The 10,659-nt window shown below is 38.5% G+C and overlaps 1 long non-coding RNA gene across 2 annotated transcripts; it reads right to left on the bottom strand.

Annotated features, from left to right (window-relative positions):
* Positions 1-969: 969 nt before the first annotated feature.
* LOC121134176 lies at positions 970-4,578 on the bottom strand. 2 transcript variants are annotated; one of them, XR_005871220.1, is made up of 4 exons: positions 4,349-4,578; positions 3,994-4,146; positions 1,837-1,968; positions 970-1,303 (listed from the first exon to the last, which is right to left on the bottom strand). It is a non-coding gene; the product is annotated as an uncharacterized LOC121134176 (long non-coding RNA). The 2 variants fall into 2 exon arrangements; XR_005871219.1 differs by having other exon boundaries at positions 4,473-4,578.
* Between the last annotated feature and the right edge of the window lie 6,081 nt (positions 4,579-10,659).

The raw sequence follows: 10,659 nt of genomic DNA, 5'->3' as shown, positions 1-10,659 counted from the left end.
GGATGCATTGAAAATAGCATGGAACTGCAGCTGCTGGGAGACAGAGCAAGCCTGTGGGAATGAGTTAGCAGTGGTCTAGGGCTAGACTTGCATTGTCTTCTGCACGTTTTGTGGTGGGTATTACTGAACATCAATCATTTTATTTATACAGTATAATATCAGGCTAAAATTTATGACAAGGGTACCAAAGTAAGAGTACCAAAAAAATCCAAGTCCAAAGACAGCTGTGAGGAAACAGCAATGTTCAATTGCTCAATTTATTCTTTCCTCAGTGCACACATGGATCAAAACATCCCATTGCATATACCATAAATTTCACTGTAAATTTATGACACCTCCAAATAAAAACAATGGTACTCATTCACAGGATTATTGTGAAGATTGAGGGTTATTGTGCAAAAGTGTTTTCTAACTTGTTCATTATCCTTTGGATACTAAACAAAATGGAAGGAAAAGTACATTTTTCAACCTATAAAAAGTAAATTAATTTCAGGGGTGGGGAGTTGGTAAGTTCTGGCAGAACAGGTGTGATGACTAGAATTTGGATCCTTAGCACCCATGTAAATGCCAAGTGGCTTAGTAGACCACCTGTAATTCTAGTGTATGTAACTTGGGGGCAGGGATTGCCTGCGATAAGCTAGTTGGTTAGGAGAGCCTAACTGGTGAATTCTGGGTTCAACTGAGAGACCCTGATTCAACATATAGAGTGGATAGTGATCAAAGATGATTCTGCAGTCAGTGTCTGACCCTACCTTTGTGTATGCCCACTTGTGCATGAACACCTGCATGTACACACATACGCATATACATGCTACATATACAGACATATGTGAAAAAGCTGTTTGTATGTCTTTGTGTGTACGAGTACCACTATGTGTATTTAAATATATGCTGAGCATATCTAATATCTATATGACAAACAGAAACTAGTAGATAAATGAAAGAGAAGCTTAAATTAACAGAGTATTTTATAACCAGCAGTTGGACTTCATTCAATCAGGGGATAGGAACTGAGAATATCTTCAAACAAGGCAACTGTGGCACTGTGACCAATCAGGTCATTTCTATTCTTCGCTTCGATCTTCCATGACCATGGCAGTCAGCATTTTCAGCGTAAATCCTCAACCTCTTGTGTGTCTGAGAGCTGCCAGTTCTCCTGTCTCTCTTCGTTCAGTTTTACTTTTTTTTTCTGGTACTGTGAATGAAACTTTGACCCTTATACATGCTGGACAAATACCCTACTACTGGACTACAACTTCAATTTGCAAAATTGTTTATCTGCTGAAAAGTTTCTTTTTAACATCTGAAAATTGAAAGAGAATTAAAAGTTACAAGTCACTATTCAAAGAATGGTGTGCGAAAACATTTCCCCAGTGTATGTGTAGGTGTGACTGTATTTCAGTTATAATACATAATCAGTAGCACAAAATGACTTTATTTTTAATATAATTTTCCATATTCTTGAACATCTATATTCTAAATAAAGGAAAAAGAGGTGTTGATTTAATCCCAGAATCACAGACAACTTTTATCAGAAAAATATTTTTAAAGCCATTTGCTGGCAAGTATGTAGTACTAGCTGCTGGCATTTTTGTTACCTTGCCAGGGACTGAGAATAAAGTGTGGAAAAACATATATGCAGATAAGAAGCCAATATGTAAATTTTTTAAAATGTGTAGAGAGGAAGGAAACAGAACTCTTTACTACACAGTAAAGATTATAGAGAGGTATTAGGGGGTTGAAAGACATTGTTAGGAACTGAGATCTAGAATATCTGTCTCTTATAAAGATTTAAATAAAATATACAGTAATTCTTCATATATATGAAAAACTAACCCTGTAACAGTCAGTGCTGATGAGAGGCCTTCCTTAGCACATCATTGTTTAGAAGCACCTCAAACCATATCTTCAAACTCTGAGAAGTAACTAATTCTATGCTGCTTCTTGAAATGCACGTCTTGCATGAGGCTGAAATATAAACAAAATAAATGTGAATTTATGTGATGTCCTTGATATTTTGGAGTCTGCTTCAAATGGGCATTTGATTTAGGTTGGCGTGATCCTTCATTTTAGGGCTTCAAGAATGCTGCTCTTTTTGCTTATACGGTCATCAGCACTCAAGATTACCTGTCAAACAGGCATGTATGTTCCTTGGTCAAGGGGGTTGGCTGTTCACACATAACTTGTGCTCTGTGCATCCACTGTTATATGACAATCACCTATGAAACTGTGGATTGAGAGACCAGTGACTTTGATTTGCTTGCTTATTTGTTTGTTTACTTGTGCCATGAGTATGTCACTGGCTCCTGTCAGGGACCTCAGAGTGACTGAGTCCATGGTGGAAGCAGGACAAGTGAAGCCCTGCTGGGGCATCTCTCTGTGTCTTCAAGTAACAGCAGTACTTTGTAGTGTTTACTTGCAAGGCCATGCAAATTTAGCCCTTGGGCAGAGTGTCTCAGGAGGCCAGTATTCCAGGGAGGAAATATTCCAGGGAGTCAGAGCCAAAGATGCAGTCTTCCTTAGATGAATTAGAAAGGTATTTTAATATTCTAGCTAATTCCTAAGCATCCCAGAAAAAATTTGCAATCACAGACACACAGACATAGACACACACACACACACACACACACACACACACACACGAGGCCAGCTCTGGTCAGCTACAAAATCTTCCACGAATCTTTCCATCTTGAAAGATCTGGATGACTGTGATCCTTTCTAATCCTTTATGCAGTTCATGTGTTTCCTGCTTCTTCAAACGAATTGATTATGTTTTATTACAATATCATGCCATTATACTCAGTTCCTATCACCCTCCCCTGCCTCCACCATCCTGGTGATGCCCTTCCTCCTGCAAGTACCCTCCCTTCTACTTTCATAACATGTACCTAAGTCTACATCCCAGAGAAAAATGAAAACACAATATTTGAAAACGTTGATTATTAATTTTAGTTACCAATGTCACTAGATTGATGTCTACCTAGGAGATAAGCAAGTCGAACCTGTGGATGTGTCTGTGAGGTTTTTCCAGACTGGGTTAACTGGGCCTGAGACCTGCTCAGAATGGGCAGCAACACCATCACATTGTCTAAGAGTTCAGGTGGAATTAAAGGGAAAGGATCAGCCTGAAGAGCAGCTGTTGTCTCTCTGCTTTCTGGCTGTGGTGAGGTAGCTGCTCTGCCCTACCATTCCCTTCTGGTCCTCAAACTTCTCAATACATGAAGCACACTTAAAACATCCCTCCACTGAACTTGCTCTTATTGGTGTTTTGTCACTGTGATAAAACTAGCACACATTGCAGTTTTCTTCTTAGGTTAAAAAAGGACTCTGGCATAATTTATAAAAATAATATCAGAATTAGTAGATATTTTTCATGATCACAATTGCCATTCTAATGAGTCCTATCCGGCAGATGATGATTGACAATTTGCATAGAATGAAACTTGGGAAATGTTGTGATTGATTTGATATCATCAGGTGAGAAATGCCCCAGAAATTATTTGGCATTTCTTCAAAGGACCCATGAGCATCCGTGATGTTGCAGTGGGTGCTAAGCAAAACAAAATGGAATGAAAGGATGACAGAGTTAAAGGATGGCAACAATGGAGAAGAGAATAACTTATAGGTAATGGAACAGGTAGTGGGAAAAGGGACTCAGGAAGAAGTAATTATTCTTGATGATAGTTCTTCGTCTTAAGGAAGCAATACTTGAAAAATAAACAGAAGTGACTTATCATTTTACATACTATACTTTCTCATCAGCGAGCTATAGCTACATCTCTGCCCCTTCCCCACATCCTGGCTTGGAAGAGCAATTGTGCAGAAGGCATTTGTTTTGTCATAGTTGAGATTGGGTCATAGATCAGGAAAATAGGCTTATTTGCTATGAGGACCACCTGGATGGCAACACTTTCTTGAAAGCTGTCTCCAGACCACATTGTCTGAAGGATCCAGGGTGTCCTAAAAATCTTACTTGTCAGTTGTACCCAATACCTGATGTTGTGCAGAGAGCCTGTGATCCTTAGTCCCTCAGAAGACAATCACATGGAGCCATGTTGGGTGATACTATCTGCAGAGAAGTGCCATACAAGCAGTCCTCATATCCCAGGTGCTGTTCTTGCTCTTTGCTGTAATAATTCCTGTTATCTTCATAGTAAATGAGGAAAGAAATGATTATCAATTATAACCATATTAGGAGTGGGTAAATGGAGACACTCAATTGAAATCAGATATTTTCAGTTACAAGTGGCAGAGGTGAGATACCAACCCAGTTGGGTTGAACCCTGAGTTAGGGTTCTTCCATTACCTCTAAAAGTCTCATGGTACACATTAGTAAATGATAACTGACCTAGAGAGAAAGACTTCTCTTATTCAAGTTTCACCTTCATGATAGTAATTATGACTTTGAGGAGCTTTTAATATTTTAAAACATTTTCACCCATAACTTTGGCTTTGTAGGGGGACGGGACAACCTGAGAAGAGACAGAGCCTCGAAAATGTGTCAGATGCACAGGCCCTGGTCTCAGGCACGGTTTCAGATGGCCTCCATGGGACGCTAAACAGATGTACTATAGTACTTTCTGTCACCAGCAGGGTGAGGCTGGGTTAGTGATGAAGGGGGAAGGGGTGTCATGGCATCACAATTCAGCTGACAATGCACAGGAGTCAGGTGAGACAAACAGTTGTCACTTGAAAAGTCAGTGTATGGTCCGAGGCATGGAAAAATGGCAGAGACAGGATTGGAATGGCTGTAAACATGGTATTTTGGTCTTGGAATGATAGCACTTCTAGACCCTCTCTCTGTGAAGGACAGAGCAAACGATGCTTCAGTAGCACAAGGGACATGATGCTACAAGGAGTTAAGTAAATTCACTTGAGATGTGGCATTTGAGAAACAGTAAAAAGATGCAGAATTTTCATTTTTATTTAACAAGGACTTACTGGTGAAACTATGGGAAACATACAAAACCACAAACTGGAAGATAACCAGCAGCTTAAGTCTCCCTATTTGTATATGGCCAGCAGTTACTATTTCTTACATTTTCTAGTAACTTTTGAGTATGTGGCCAAATGCATGCTATCATACAGCACTAATATTGTATACTAAAGTTGTATTCTGATGGACTTTTTATTCAAAACATTTTATAAAGTATTATATTGCGAAAAATACTGTGATAATATATTAAATTATGCCATTCTGTGGGCATATTTAATGAATTATATAATCTCAATATTTGTTTTTTGTCTTTTTATTTTTTAATTTAAATTAGAAACAAGGTTGCTTCACATGTCAATTCCAGGTCCCGGGAAGAGAGGCTGTATGAGTCTGGTGTCCTCGGTAAAATAAGCCTTATAGAAATATATACATATATACGTGTGTGTGTGTGTGTGTGTGTGTGTGTGTGTGTGTGTGTGTGCGTGTATAGCTATGGGTAATACTTAAGACAGAACTAGCAAATGAGAAGCCACAGACATTGGCTGATAGCATTGTCTCTGTGTGTTATTTGGGGGTTAATGCGGCTCTGGGACCAGGCTGACGGGAAGAATGCTTGTTACAGTTTCTTGAAACATGAGGAACATCAGTGGTGAGATGCCACTTCTACTGTCCAATAGATCTCAGACTAATAACAGATTCATTTTAAAAAAGAAAGCAATTATTGAAAGGACACATTTTATTCTCAAATGCATATTATGTCTTTCCAAGTTAGTGTTAGTATGTGTCTCACCGTTCTGAATGAATTAATTTGGTGACAAAAAAATGCTGGCATGAATGCCCAAGGGGCACAACTCTTCCCTTCAGTCCATCATCAAACTCTTGCTCCTTTGACTCTGATGTGATACTCTATCCAGGACTCTGAACCCCAAGCAAGCAATGTAAACGTTAATGACTTGGTGGCTCAGTACACAAAGGAAAGCAGAAGTTCTACCATTTTATAGAGGTCCTTTGGTACCATTACATCATGCATGAAGTGGGAGGGTCCAGCTAAAAGATGATGGTTACACTTCTGCATCTGAGAGAGATAAAGCTCTCTCTCTTTCTATTTCCCCCCTCTTTGATCTTTCAAGCCAATAGTAGCTTGGGGAAGTTTCTCTGAACCACTTAGTATCTCCTGGAATACTCTTTCTATCTCTTCCATATTTAGATTTGATTTCTACTGCAAGCACAATAACTAAATCAAGAAATTAAGGGCAAAAATAGAAAAAAAATAGTTAAAGAAAGAATTGAAGCTGCCTTTATTTATGGTTTTCATAAGATACAGGCCTGATTTTGTTATTTTGATTTTTGATTTTGATTTATTATTCTTATTTTGATTACATTGCTTGGGTTAAGAATCTTATTTTGTTATTTTTAAATTTTTATTTAATTTAATTATCTTTTTTGTTTATTTTACAAGTTTTCCTCCCTCCTCTACTCCCATTTCCTACCGCAACTCCCATCTACCTGCCTCTCCATTTCCTCCTCTTCCATCTGCATTCGAAAAGGGGCAGGCCTCCCATGGGCATGAACAAAGCATGACAAGTCCAGTTGAAGTAGGATTGTACTTTTCCCTCTGTGTAAAGGCTGGGCTACATAATTCATAATGGGGAACAGGTTCCCAAAGCCAGTTAAGTGTCAGGGACAGGTCCTGGACTCCCTGCTAGGAACTTTACAAACAGACCACACTACATAACTGTCACACACACATGAAAAGTGCCTAGGTCAGTCCTTTGCAGGCTCCCTAACTGTTGGTCCAGAATCCATGGGCTCCTGTGAGCTCAGGTCAGCTGTCTCTGTGAGTTCCTCCTTCATGTCCTTAATCCTCCTGACTCATAACAATCCTTCCTCCCTTTCTTCAGGAGGACTCCTGCAGTTCATGCCCAGTGCTTGGCTATGGATCACTGCATCTGCTTCCATCAATTACTGGGTAAAGGCTCTCTGATGACAATTAGAGAGTACCTGATTACAGTAAATGACCAATTCATGGAAGATGCTGATCTTTGCTTTAGCACTGTGACAGAAATCTCATTCATTTTCCACTTGTGAGGTCTTTAGTTATTAATATGTATCTCATCTATTTTTACCCTAATTTAATCTCTGAGAGAAATTCTCATGGTTTTTTAATTCTTTGCGTTATCACTGCATTAGGAACAAAATAACCCCCATGAAAAAATTGGTGGGAATACATCTAGAGAGAAGTAAATACAGTGCTTGTAACATTAACAAAAGTAGGAAACATTTATGAAATCCTGTGGTCAAAGCCCTAGTGATTTCCCAACAATACCCCTGGAAAAGGTTACTTGTTACATTCTGTATCTAGGAAATAAATGGTAGTGTCCAGAAGTCACAACACCACTAGCAAATTCTCAAATAAAACCAAAATGGCTGAGTTCACTTAACTGTCTAGGAAAGCCAACCAACATACAATTAGTTTCTCTTTCAGACAGTTATTTTTTAATCATTAATTTGAATTAAAGGCTGCACAAGAATCTCTCTTACTTACCTGGCAATCTCAAGTACTCCTAAATCAGAAACTTCTTGAGTGATGGCATTCCAGTACATCAGCAGAAACTTTCCCACTTGACATTTAATGGGTTATGATCAAAATGAATTTGCACTGGAAATGTTGTATAAAATGCCTTTGGGCTGTTTGACAAGATGCATATAAAATAGGTGACTCTGATGTTAAGACACTGATCCCTTCTCAAAGGTATCTAATTATGTATGTGCAAATATTGCAAAGGCTGGGACACATCTGACATCTGAAACACAGTCCCAAGCATTTTAGATGAGGGATAATTGATCCATGTTACTAAGGTCCATGTGCACTAAATTACAAAAACAAAGTTAATTATATATTTAACTTCCTTAAGACTCTGAATTCCCTTTCTTATAGACATTTAATTGATTTAATCACCCAAATGCAAAAGCAGAAGCAATTTACACTATGATAAGTACTGTCATGGCGCACTGATTGGGTTATCACTGGAGTCACATGTGAGAAGGGGAGTTCTCTTAGTGTTCCTTCTGACTATTTAAGGCCCATAGTTGCTCTGGATTAATTTTACATCTGGATTATGGTTCCATGTGTGAATAATCATAATTAGTAAATAAATCATCACACTATGTTCATGATTTGTTTAATTTTATATTTGATATCAATAAAATTATTAAAACATTGAAAAATAACTTAACCTTTAGTAAGACTACAGGTACATGAAATTTCATTTTAAGTTTTTTCCTTTGTTAATAATAGGAAGTGTAAAGCATGTTTGCTTTGGTGAGCACTTTACATCTAGTGTGATTCTAAGTCCTGTACTGCAAACACCAAAAGAAAATGGTTCCAGTTATTGTTCTAAGCTGGACACACCAATATAAATCTGGATCAAGTTATAAAACACTCCCAGAACTTGGAACAGATTCTTGTGCCTCATTTCATTGCTATCATAAGCCTAACTAGCAGCTTTGAAAATTTCTTTGTTTTGAACTTTATATAGTGTGTATATGTATATATAATCTTATAGTCATCATTTAGTGTATAATGCTTCATTTTCACAATTGTATAGTATTCTATTGCATCAATGACAAATAGTTAATCAGTTTATCTGTTGGTAGACATCCAGATTGCATTGAAATGGTGCTTACATGAAAATGTGTAGTGAAAAATATTATAATATTCAGCCATAAAATCCAAAATTATATGCATTTAAAAATAACAGACCTGAGAGCATGTTTAGGAATAGAGAAATATTATTAGATGATTATAAGATACAAAATGATCTCCCCACAGAGTGCCCTTCCTCAAGCATGGAGCTTAAACCAGGTGGTAAATATCTCACCAGCTTGCTGCAGCTTTTCTTTACCTTACGGGAATATTTACACTCCTCCCTGGGCATGGCTGCCTCTCTTTAAATAGGCTCTGTGGAAGCTCTTGGGCTCCTGAGGCAAATTAAACATGAAATCCTGGAAGAATCGAGAGACTGGCTGTTCCCTGAACTCTGAAGAGCTCTAATTATGCTGTGATGCATTTAAGGTGCTCAATACAGAACAGTCTGCCTGTATTTGGAGATCAGATGCCATGGCCAACATTCCTGGAAGTGCTTCTGTGCTCCCAGAATCTTCATCATGTCCTATTAATGCCTGATACAGCCTTGGGGGTTTTGTACTTCTTATCATGTCTGTTTGGGTTTTGTTTCCCATGGTCAAAGATGTGGCATTTAATGGTGCTGATATCAAATTATGTCTTCACATGAAGTAGGGTAGACTGAGACAACTTCGGTGTCAGGTGACTCAGCAGCTTGCAGGAATTGCACTAGAGTGCAGGTTTTGTCATTAATGAATCCATACTAAAAGTGGGATTCCCTGCTGGCTTGTCTCCTATGTTCTACTATGGGCATTTGTGTGACATAAGTAAGGGGAAAGGAACACAAGTAATATTGCTCTAATGATAGTTACCTATCACCTTTCTAGATGTGTCTGTGGGGAGTTGGGATGTCACAGCTACTGCCTAATTTGTTTGACTTTCTATAATCATTTCCACATATCTGCAATCTAGTTAAAAGCCACCAGTTAGCTTATCCACTTCGATGTGGTAATTCATTAGAATATAATGCTACTCTTCACAATGAATTATCAAAGATTAGATTACTTCTAGACAGACTCTCCACACCACTGAAAGTTCAGTCATTGTGTGTAAGTCTTCCCTACTCGCAGACATCACCTCTCTTGGCCCAGCTCTGCAGTTGGTTCTCAGGCTCTCTTTATATCAGCAGCTCTGGACTTCTGGCAGCAGAGATCTTCCCTTCAGGACTACCTTGCTGTTTCTATTATAAATAATAAAAACAAGAAAAAAATAGAGACTTCATTTTAATTTGCAAATTAGACTGCAGTTTGTTTCTGGAGAGTAGTGTGGCATATTGATAACTGTGCTAGAAACTATTGAAATTATTTAAAGTAAAATTAGACATTTTATTTTTCAGTCATGCCAGCTATCTGATGAGTGTTCAGTGACCACATGTATTGCTGGCTATCTTATTAGACTAGAACAGATACAGTCCATCTCCCTAGTTAGAGAGAGTTCTGTTGGATGGCACTTTTTACCAAGCTCAGTGAACACGATCTTTTCTCTGCGTTCTTACCGCTTAGGACATGGTAGGTGCTTTTTGAAAGAATAAACCCAGCATGCTAAGCATATCCTTACCTGAAAAAACAGGCCATGTCTTTTGTTTTTGTCACGCCCCCCCACCTCCCCACCACACCCCTACGGAAACCAACTGAAATTAAAGAGATTCTCCATAGGGGAAAATTCGACCAATAAAAATTCTTAAAGAATTGTGGCAAATAAACAAATAGTATAAATAAGAAAGTTAATAAAGGTCTAACTAGGTTACTAAGCAAAAGCAGCATTCTCACAGAAGGGAGTTCAGAGACCACTGCATATACAAACCGTGGACAAGTGTGGTGTCATTAAGCCTTCAGACTGAGGACAGCCCATGACTGTTTGCAACCTGTTCTTTTTGAGCAAGCTTGATTGGCGGCCCTTGTCTACTCCTCACCAGTCCCCATACTCTGTTAGAATCTTGGGATGGAGATCATCATCTTTAGATGGAGGAAATTAGGGACCACTGTGTGTGCAGAGGATCCATCCTAGTGTTGAGCTCTCTGACCATGTCTCCAGAACT

The sequence above is a fragment of the Mesocricetus auratus genome, unplaced genomic scaffold (genome assembly GCF_017639785.1).
Source record: "Mesocricetus auratus isolate SY011 unplaced genomic scaffold, BCM_Maur_2.0 Super-Scaffold_100026, whole genome shotgun sequence".
Taxonomy (NCBI): Eukaryota; Metazoa; Chordata; class Mammalia; order Rodentia; family Cricetidae; genus Mesocricetus; species Mesocricetus auratus.
This window is presented reverse-complemented; position numbering and strand designations above follow the sequence as displayed.